The sequence below is a fragment of the Oryctolagus cuniculus genome, chromosome 5 (genome assembly GCF_964237555.1).
Source record: "Oryctolagus cuniculus chromosome 5, mOryCun1.1, whole genome shotgun sequence".
NCBI lineage: Eukaryota > Metazoa > Chordata > Mammalia > Lagomorpha > Leporidae > Oryctolagus > Oryctolagus cuniculus.
This window is the reverse complement of record NC_091436.1, coordinates 44189569-44199270: the sequence shown is the minus strand read 5'-3', so window position 1 is coordinate 44199270 and position 9702 is coordinate 44189569. Positions and strand designations below refer to the sequence as shown.

The following is a 9702-nucleotide window of genomic DNA, read 5'->3' as shown; positions in this document are numbered from 1 at the left end:
ATGGAGTTCCAGGCTCCTGGATTCAACCTAACCCAGCCTTGATTTGCAGACTAGTGTATGGAAGCGTGCTCTCTCGCACACGCATGTGCTCTTACTTTCTGTGTGTGTGTGTGTATGTGTGTGTCTATCTATCTCTGTCACCTTGCCTTTCAAGTAGATGAAAAAAATCAATAAACTCTTTTGAAAGAAAGAAATCTAATTTGTCAGCAAATAGCTTAGTGACAAAGCAAGAGGAATTTAATTTGGGGTTTTCCAAATTAAAAATAAAAAGTTACCAGCTCCTTTCATTGACCAGGCTGGTCAAAATTCTTTGTTGTCCCAGGCCTCAATCTATGACAGTATGAGATTCTACCTGATCCAAATATGGCTGCCACTAATTAACACTTTTGAAAGTTCTTAAGCCTGTGCATATTTTCCTAATGAGATACAAAATGTGATCATCTAATTGTCCCCCAAGGCAGATTCAAAAAGAGAGGCCAATTGAGTGGCCATGTTTAAAATCTTCAAAGGAGGGCCGGCGCCGCGGCTCACTAGGCTAATCCTCCGCCTAGCAGCGCCGGCACACCGGGTTCTAGTCCCGGTCGGGGCGCCGGATTCTGTCCTGGTTGCCCCTCTTCCAGGCCAGCCCTCTGCTGTGGCCAAGGAGTGCAGTGGAGGATGGCCCAGGTGCTTGGGCCCTGCACCCCATGGGAGACCAGGAAAAGCACCTGGCTCCTGGCTCCTGCCATCGGATCAGTGTGGTGCGCCAGCCGCAGCGCGCCGGCCACGGTGGCCATTGGAGGGTGAACCAACGGCAAAGGAAGACCTTTCTCTCTGTCTCTCTCTCTCACTGTCCACTCTGCCTGTCAAAAAAAAAAATCTTCAAAGGAAAGAGACAGAACATGACCAGTGCTGTGATGTAGTAGGCTAAGCCAGCATCCCTTATGGGTATCTGTTTGTGTCCAGCTGCTCCTCTTCTGATCCAACTCTCTGGTATGGCCTGGGAAAGCACAAGAGAATGACCCAAGTGTGTGGGCCCCTGCACCTGTATGGGAGACCCAGAAACTCCTGGCTCCTGGCTTTAGATAGGCACAGTTCTGCCTGTTGCAACCATTTGGGAAGTAAACCAGCAGATAGAAGACCTCTCTGTCTCTCCTTCTGTCTGTAACTCTGACTCTCAAAAAATTAATAAATAAATCTTTAAAAAAAAAAGGAAGAGAAGATTATAAGATACGGAGTCTTGATTTTAGGCATTCTGAGCACTGAGACCTGACATTCTACTTCTTTCCCATGTTTTTCTACAATGCCTGATTCTGAATCCACTGTCTGTTAACTAACAAAAGCTCCCGGATACTTAAATCAAGGTTACAGGATGGAGGAGTAAGGACTGTGGGGGATATAGGGGTTTGAAGGATAGAGTCCCAAGGGGAAGACACCACTGCCAACCATTTCAGCTGCCACCGCTGCTTTGTGCTGCCAATCACTACTATCAAGGTGAGCATGAACATATTCCCCACTTGACTGACAATACACAATGCACTCCAAGCCTTTACATATTCCCTGGACAGATGGAAAGCAAGAGAGTGAGTGAAGGGGAAGGGGCTGAGCTCCAGAAGAAAGAGTTCTCCGGTGTGTGGGTCATTTCTACCCATTCTTTCTTTAGCTACTGTCACACAGCAATTGAGTTACATTAGATATTGTGGGAATGAATTGTTATGCATGCTACAGCCTCACTTAGAGAAACTCTGTCCCCTATATCAAGGCTTACAAAACTAACCAAGAAAAATGTACCCCAAAATCACTTCTGGACCGTGGAGGTTTTTGTAGTTCCATTTTTAGTGATGTTGTATCTTTGACACATATTCCGAGGTCATGCACTGAATTCTCAATTTGTGACCTGTTTCTAAGCTTCATAGTACAAAAGAGCACCAATCAGATTTTCCCAGGAATAAATCAGGCACATTCCGGGAGTAAATCAGGCACCTCTGGAAGCAACACTGACTTTTTTAGGCCACCAGAACAACTATAACTGAATTACTGCTTCCGCGGAATAAGTAGACTCTTGTCTTGATTGGAGAGAGCCAATTCAGGTTCTTAAAGGACCAGATCTAGTATTTTTAGAAGACTCTGGAAGACTAGGATTCATTAGCAGTCTGGTGACAAATCAGCAGTCTATACCTGGGTCCATGTGGGTTCCAGGCAGGACAATGTAGTGGCCAGAGAGTGTGATAAAGATCCGAAGCTTGGGGTTAGGGGCTTCACTGATAGATGTAACTTCAAAAATTGCATAAAAATGGAGTTAAAAGGGAAGTTTATTTGGGTACTTTCAAATCCTTGTATATGAGGATTCTTCAAAAAGTCCATGAAAATGCGTATCATAAAAGAACTGCATGCATGTCAATAATTTTTGGCACCAACATAAACTTATCTTTTCACTCCATTTTTCACAACCTTTAAAAAAATACCTTCATAACTCTGAAAGATGATCCTGTCTCTTTCTTCAGCCCATTTACTTTTCTGTTAAACTCGGGATTCTGGGTGGGACAAAAAGAAATGACCAAGCAGGCTGCCGTCTAAGAGCTCTAGCCCTCATGGCGTAAGGCAACGGCTTGCTATTGTAAGAGAAAAGACTGTGGTTTGCAGGGTTAGGCACTCTCTTTTCCTACCTTGTCTTCACCTTCAACACTGGAATGTTGTCTGGTTAATTTTCTGGCTGAATAAAGATGTTTCAATACTATAGACAGGCATTCAGCTAATATTAAATAAATTAAGAAATATGATTTTTGTAAGTGTATGTCTATAAAATTTCTAGAGAAAATATTTTGTTTCATTAGTACTTTAAGCCAGTGAACATCTTCAAACATCTTAACAATAAGTAAGAATACAAGAAGCAATAGGATGAACTAAATGGTACAATTAAATTTTGGATAAGAGTTACATGTAATAAGTGCTTAATATATTCCAGAGATTACTTTAGGCACTATGTATTCTAGAGTTTTTATTTGTTCCTCACATGTAAATACTTATTCTAGAATAATAAAATTTGACTGTATCTGGACAATATGTAGTCTGATTTCCTCAGTTTTGTTGCTTTCATATTATGTAATACTTGTTTTACTTGAAGAATCAAAAAATTTAATGAGACATTCATAATTCCACAACTTAATCACACTCCAGCAAAATTATAAGTAAGATATTAAAGCACACCTCTCCCAACCCAGCACCCAGAAACTGCTTGGAACCTTCCCTTTATGATTTTCTCCTGTGTTTATCAAGATGGCTCTACACTGAAAGAGATGAAGATGGAGGGAGGTGGAAGAGGGCATGTTTTGGGTCATATTCTATCTTTTTTTTAAAGATTTTATTTATTTATCTGACAGAGTTACAGACAGTGAGAGAGACAGAAAGAAAGGTCTTCCCTCTATTGGTTCACTCCTCAGATGGCCGCAACGGCCAGAGATGTGCCAATCTGAAGCCAGGAGCCAGGTGCTTCCTCCTGGTCTCCCATGGGGGTGCAGGGGCCCAAGCACCCGGGCCATCCTACACTGCTTTCCCAGGCCACAACAGAGAGCTGGACTGGGAGAGGAGCAGCCAGGACTAGAACCCAGCACCCACATGGGATGCCAGCAATGCAGGTGGAGGATCAACCTAGTGCACCACGGTGCTGGCCCCATATTCTATCTTTTGATTCAGAAAGTGCATTTTTAATTTACAATAAATATAGTAACTCTTCATTCTCTTTAATATTGAGACTTCATAGTACTTCATTGAACCATGAATCATCATATAGCCAATTATTTCTCTATTCATGGACAGGTTCAATTCTTTTCTTTCTTTTCCCATCATAACCCAAACTAAACAGAACATTCTTACATATGTGTAAGACTGTTTATATACACATATGTATGTTTATGTATGTAAAATAACATATTATATATGAATAATTTAATATACATACATATGTGCATATTTATATAATGCCATATATACACATATACTTACTGTTTTTGCTGGAGCTCCAGGGGAGGCATGTAAGGCAGGAGGCTAGATCAAAGAGTTCTCATTTTGCACACAAAGGAAATACGCTCTGCTATTACATATGCTCTAGCATAGATCTGTAGAGATTAGTTTATCATATGTCAGTGGGGCTCAATGCCCCCAGAAATAGGGAAAGAAAAGTGAACAGATAAAATGTCAAGTGAAGAATAAGAAACCAAAGTTCCATGTTTCACTGAGAGTCAGGGACATGCATAGGGTGAAATGTGTCACCATCAAAGTTTTTTACAAAAGAGGGAAGCCAATGGGATGAGACTACCCAGGATGGGGGAAGGTCATAGAAACTCAACCACAAAAGCAGGGAGCCTGGAGTCAGCATTGTGGTATAGTGGGTTAAGTTGCCACCTGCGACACCAGCATCCCAAATGAGTGCCATTTGGAGACACTGATCTAACTCCCTGCTAATGTACCTGGGAGAGCAGTGGAAGATGGTCCAAGTGCTTGGGCCCCTGAACAACATGTGGGAGACCTGGAGGAAGGTCCTGGTCCATGGCTTTGGACTTGCCCATCTCTGGCCATTGTGGCCATTTGGGGAGTGAACCAGCAGATGGAAGATCTCTCTTTCTTTCTATCTCTCTCTCTATCTGTAACTTGGCCTTTCAAATAAAAATTAAAAAATAAATCTATTTTAAAAAGAGAGACAGCCCAGGCCTAGTGTATGATTGCAGCTCTTGAAGACAAAATGTGGAGGGACTAAAATTCAGACTAGGAAGAGGAGGATCAAGAGACCACCAGAAGGGGTCAAGGAAAAAGAGGCTGAGTCCTATGGCAGCTGGAGTAAGCTGCAGACAGGAGCACACTCTGAGATGTTGCAAGTTATTCTAGTCTGTACTCTCTCCTTTGTCCCCCACCTTTGATGCAAGCTGCTGTACTCCAAACACTGGTAGAGGCAGTACCTAGGAGAATAAAGCAACAGAGTGATTGACTCAAGTTCCACAAATGGCAAAGGCAGCAGAGCCCAAGGTCAAGTGGGCAATGGAAATAAGAAGAGAGGCAAGCTGGTGCCTGGACCAGCTCTAGGGAGGAGAGCCACTGCATGGCCTATCTAGTTGTGCCAGAGAAAGGTGGCCTGGAAGGCAGAGGGGAGTTTAGGTGCTCTGGTTGTACTTAAATAGGGGTTATCCTTGAGCAGACACCCGGGTCACAAAAGGACATCCCTTAAACATTTTTCATTTCAACAACATTCCCAGAAACACATTCACTTCAAACCCACATTCAAGAAGACTTTTAGTCACTCTTTCCTTGCCACACAGATCTTAAACTTTAATTACCAAATGTCTGCTCTGACTTCAACAATTTGTTTCTAGTATTTTCCACTTCTGCCAGTGCCTCAGCCATGCTCAGCCCTGGTCTGCCATGCAGCCCGCTTCCCACAGGCCCCAAGCCACAGGTCTATGGTGGCTGCTGCTGCCTGTAAGCATCTGGCCAAATGCTCCTACCAGCAGCACAGACCTATTTGGCACAGAGACAGAGAAGACAGGGACTTCTTTTTTCTTCTTTTTTTGTCTGTGACTGGATACCTTTTTTTCCTATCTCCTCTCCTCTTTTTCTCTCTCCTCTTCTCTCCTCTCTCCTCTTCCCCTGTCCTCCCCCTCCCTTCTCCTTCTCCTCCTCCTCTCTCTCTCTCTTCCCCCCTTCTCTCATCCCTAGCATACTTTAAGTCACAACACAAATACATGTCTCCCTAGATCCTCCAACAGTTTGCTAGGCATATGTTACTCAGGGAAATACTGCCCACCAGATTTGGAAGTAGTGAAAAGACAAAGAAAGAAACAAATAAATTCTTTAGGGAAGATCATGTCTGCAACTGAGATTCTTGCAATTAATCCTTCCATATGTCCTTGCCCCATAAATGTTGCAATAACTAATTATACCACTCCTGTTCAACCAAAGAACCCTGGCAAGTATTCAATATACACACAAACACACATATACACACACAAAAAGTTTGACTTTCTCATACAATGATTGTCTTTAGTGGAGTAAGCGTTTAGGCAAAACAGCTCTTTCTCTTGCTTGCTCTTTAGACATTAAGAGTTCAATTTTAGGGTACAATACTACATATGCCTTTTTTAAAAAAAATTACTGCACACTGTACAACAGGATATCTGGGCTGCTCACTGTAATCAGTGATTACTAAGCAATGACTTGCTGCCAGGAAAATGCAAGTATTTGTTGGTGTGGTCATTTAGCCTATTGGTTAAGGTTCCCCATCCCACATTGGAATTCCTAGATTTCATCCCTGGCTTTGGATCCCAGTTCCAGCTTCCTACTAATATGGACCCTGAGAGGTAATGGCAATGGTTCTAGTAATTGGGTTCCTCCCATTCCACAAGACCTGAATTGAGCTGGCTCCCAGCTTCTCTCCCTGTCAATTTATTTTTTATGTATCTGCAAAGTGAGAGGGCTTTGAGGTATCAGTACAGCAAACCAGAAAGTCAACAGATTCTCTTCTTTTGGGCATCAGTCTCTATCAAATGGGAAGGATCACACCCACCTCTGAGGGTGCAATCAGCAATGAGCACAACATGAGGAGTAAAACCCTTCTTGTGAGGGGTGCTGGGGACTGTTATTCATTGCTTGAGTCTGTGAAGGATTCGACATTTGTACCTTCCGACAGCCAACCACATCCTCAGTGTTTCCTCTTGCCAGCATCCCCTGTATTATAACTATTTGATAAATGTTTATGAAATTACAGACAGGCACTGTGGTTTCAAATAAGAAATAAAGAGACAAATCTGACACTTAACTGAGTATGCTCTACGCATGAGCATAGTGCTAGCTTTAGATTTATGGTGTCCTCTTCAGGGCCCCTTAGAAACAGATTTTGAGATTCAGAATTGTGTATGGAAGGTCTGTTGCAGAGTGTTCCCCGGAAACACATCTGCGAGAAAGTAAGCAGGCAAGGGGCAGGCAAAGGGTGGTGCTCACCTGCAATAACATAGTAACTGAGGCCTTAGCTTATTACACAGGAAGCTTTGCAGCTGCAACACCTTCCAGTTATCCCAAACTGAGGGTTGGGGCAGGATTTTGCATTTCCACATAAGCCAGACAATACCTCGAGGAGAGAATATAACCTTGAATTAGGTAGTTCCATGCTGTCAAGGGTAAATCTGGTAAGGGCACAGATGTCAGCCCTCAGCAGATATCATCTACAGGGATGAAATATCCTGGGCATAGGGAAAGGCTAGATGAGTTTTCTCCCTCTGGAAACAGCTTCTCTGGCTGATTTTGTTCCCAGGGACCTTTCAGAAGGGGTAGGGAAATGAACCAAACCACTGATGGAGCAGCCGACCTCAAAGCTATATAGCTGAGCATCCTCCTCCTCCTCCACATCCCATTCTAGATTCCCCTTGTTCTCAGCTAGTAATGTTGCTGACTTAGCCAACTCCCCTAGTACAGTGACCCAAACAGTTATCCCTGGTCACCATGCGTTGATGGGCCACAGTTAGCAGACAGGTCTGCTCACTGTTGCGGCTGTAATGTTCCCTGTGCCACTGCATAGCAGCGGCCCTGCCTCTTGCTAATGATGAAGGCAATTACTCCTGTCAGTATGGAGATTCCTTTCCTGTTGGTCTCTTGGCAGAGGCCTGACGTGACCATATGGAAGCCACATTTTCAAGTCTGTGGTGCTCCTATTTTTCCCTGGTGGAAGTATTCTCCTTGGGGACCCAGGAACTCTGGACCTAGAGACTAAAGCTGATGGTGTAACCCACATTTTAGAGGCTTTATCATCAGAAGATATTATCTCTCAGCTGCACCTCATTTATGTAACTAATAGGCCATCACACCACTCTATCAAGCATGCCACTTCTATGTGCCGCAAGACAAGTGGAGCAATAATCATGAGTACAGTGCTGCACATTCTTTGCTATAGAGCAGGTGTATTGGTCCAAGGTAATGCTGTGCTGTACCCTGTGTTGATCAATCAAACCTTCTGTTAAGTCTTCAGACAGTGGCTTCAGATAGTGGCTCTGTGGACAGGAAAGGCAAATTCATATCTTAAATGTGTATAGATAACTGTAGAGATGGATAGCTTCCTTTTCTGAAGTGAAAGAAGTCCAAAGTAAGGGTAGACATTATGACTTAATGGGGTAAGTTGCCACCTGCAATTCTGGAATCCCACATGGGCACTGGTTCAAGTCCTGGCTGCTCCACTTCCAATCTACCTCCTACTAATGTGCCTGGGAAAGCAGCTGAAAATGGTGACCCACATGGGAGATCCAGATGAACCACATAGCTCCTGGCTCCAGCCTGGCCCAGCCCTAGCCATTGCAGCCATTTGGGGAGTGAACCAGCAGACCAAATAAAATCTTAAAAAAGAAGTCCAAAGCAACCAACCATTCACCAAGAGGCTAGTTGTTCTCCTCCAGGAATAGTATTCTGTTGGCTCTCAGTCCTAGTCTTTGTTGCTGGCATGTTTGGTATTCAGTAGCATTAGTAACTAGATCAGGCTTGATAAGTAGGAGAGGGAGTCTTGTAATAGTACCTATCCCTGCCACCATGGCTTCTCTATTCACATTCTCACCATGCCATTACTGTGCTAGATAGTGATCAACGTCAACTGACTGAGCCATTCTGTTTACCGGATTGTGTGATGTCTCTCCCATGGTTGGTGCACCAAATAGGCATTAATACAGAGACCTTGCAGTTTGTAAGCATTCCCACAATTCCACCCATGGTTCTCTTCCAAGACCTCCTTTGTCCACAATCTTCCAAACTTTGCTATGCACTACTGTCCAGTGGTCTAAGTACATTCTCACTTCAGACCACTTCTCTATCCTGCCCATTGGGAGAATTTTTCTCTTATATTTCCCATATCTTTCAGGGCATTCCTAAGTGTGTTTGGAGTGCTGTAACATTTTTGTTTGCATCAACAAACACAAGAATACCCATGATCACACTCAGCATTCTTCTCTCCTTCCATTTGGTCATAAGCTTCCCTCATTCCAATCCAGCCCTAAATGAGAGCTGTGAGAGACATAGTGATTCAACAACGATGTTTACAGAACAAGTTACAGTGAGTAGCTACACGGTCACTTGATTTCATATGGTCAGCTGCTTCATCTCTACCAAAATGTGTTAGCAGGTGAGGCAGTACTTTTTTTAAAAAGGCAGAGAGAGAGAGAGAAAGAGAGAGAGAGAGACTCCTCAAACACCCACAGTGGCCAAGACTGGACCAGGCTGAATCAGGAGCCAGGAACATAAACCAGGTTTCCCATGTGAGTGGCAAGAACCAATTACTTGGGTCATTTTGTTGCCTCCCAGAGACTGCATTGGCAGGAAGGTAGAATTAGGAGCCAGGAGTCAAACCCAGGTACTCCTATGTGGAACAGTATCTTAATAGCTATGCTAAATGTTCACCTAGAAAGAAGTTTTTGAATGCTATGTGGCAAAGCCTTACTCTAAAATCTGGGAGTATAGATTGTGATTTTCCTATTGGACATGGCTATAAACACCCCAGAGTTTCCTTTCCCACAACAGATAACACTGACATCGTAGAGTCTGTTAAATTGCATGCCCCACTGTAGAGCTCTTTCCTGCTCTAGGCCTCACTCAAATCAACCACCCATATTATTATTCAATAAATGGGTCTGAAAAATATCCCAAGTGTTAAATATGTAGCTTTCAGAATCCCAAGAGGTATATCATGTACTGTGTTTCTTT

The 9702-nt window shown here is 43.4% G+C and overlaps 1 long non-coding RNA gene across 1 annotated transcript; it reads right to left on the bottom strand.

Moving 5' to 3' along the window:
* Window positions 1-993: 993 nt before the first annotated feature.
* On the bottom strand, window positions 994-7985 carry LOC127492969 (uncharacterized). Its single transcript, XR_007922836.2, has 3 exons — window positions 6967-7985; window positions 4887-4931; window positions 994-2731 (listed from the first exon to the last, which is right to left on the bottom strand). It is a non-coding gene; the product is annotated as an uncharacterized lncRNA (long non-coding RNA).
* Window positions 7986-9702: the final 1717 nt, after the last annotated feature.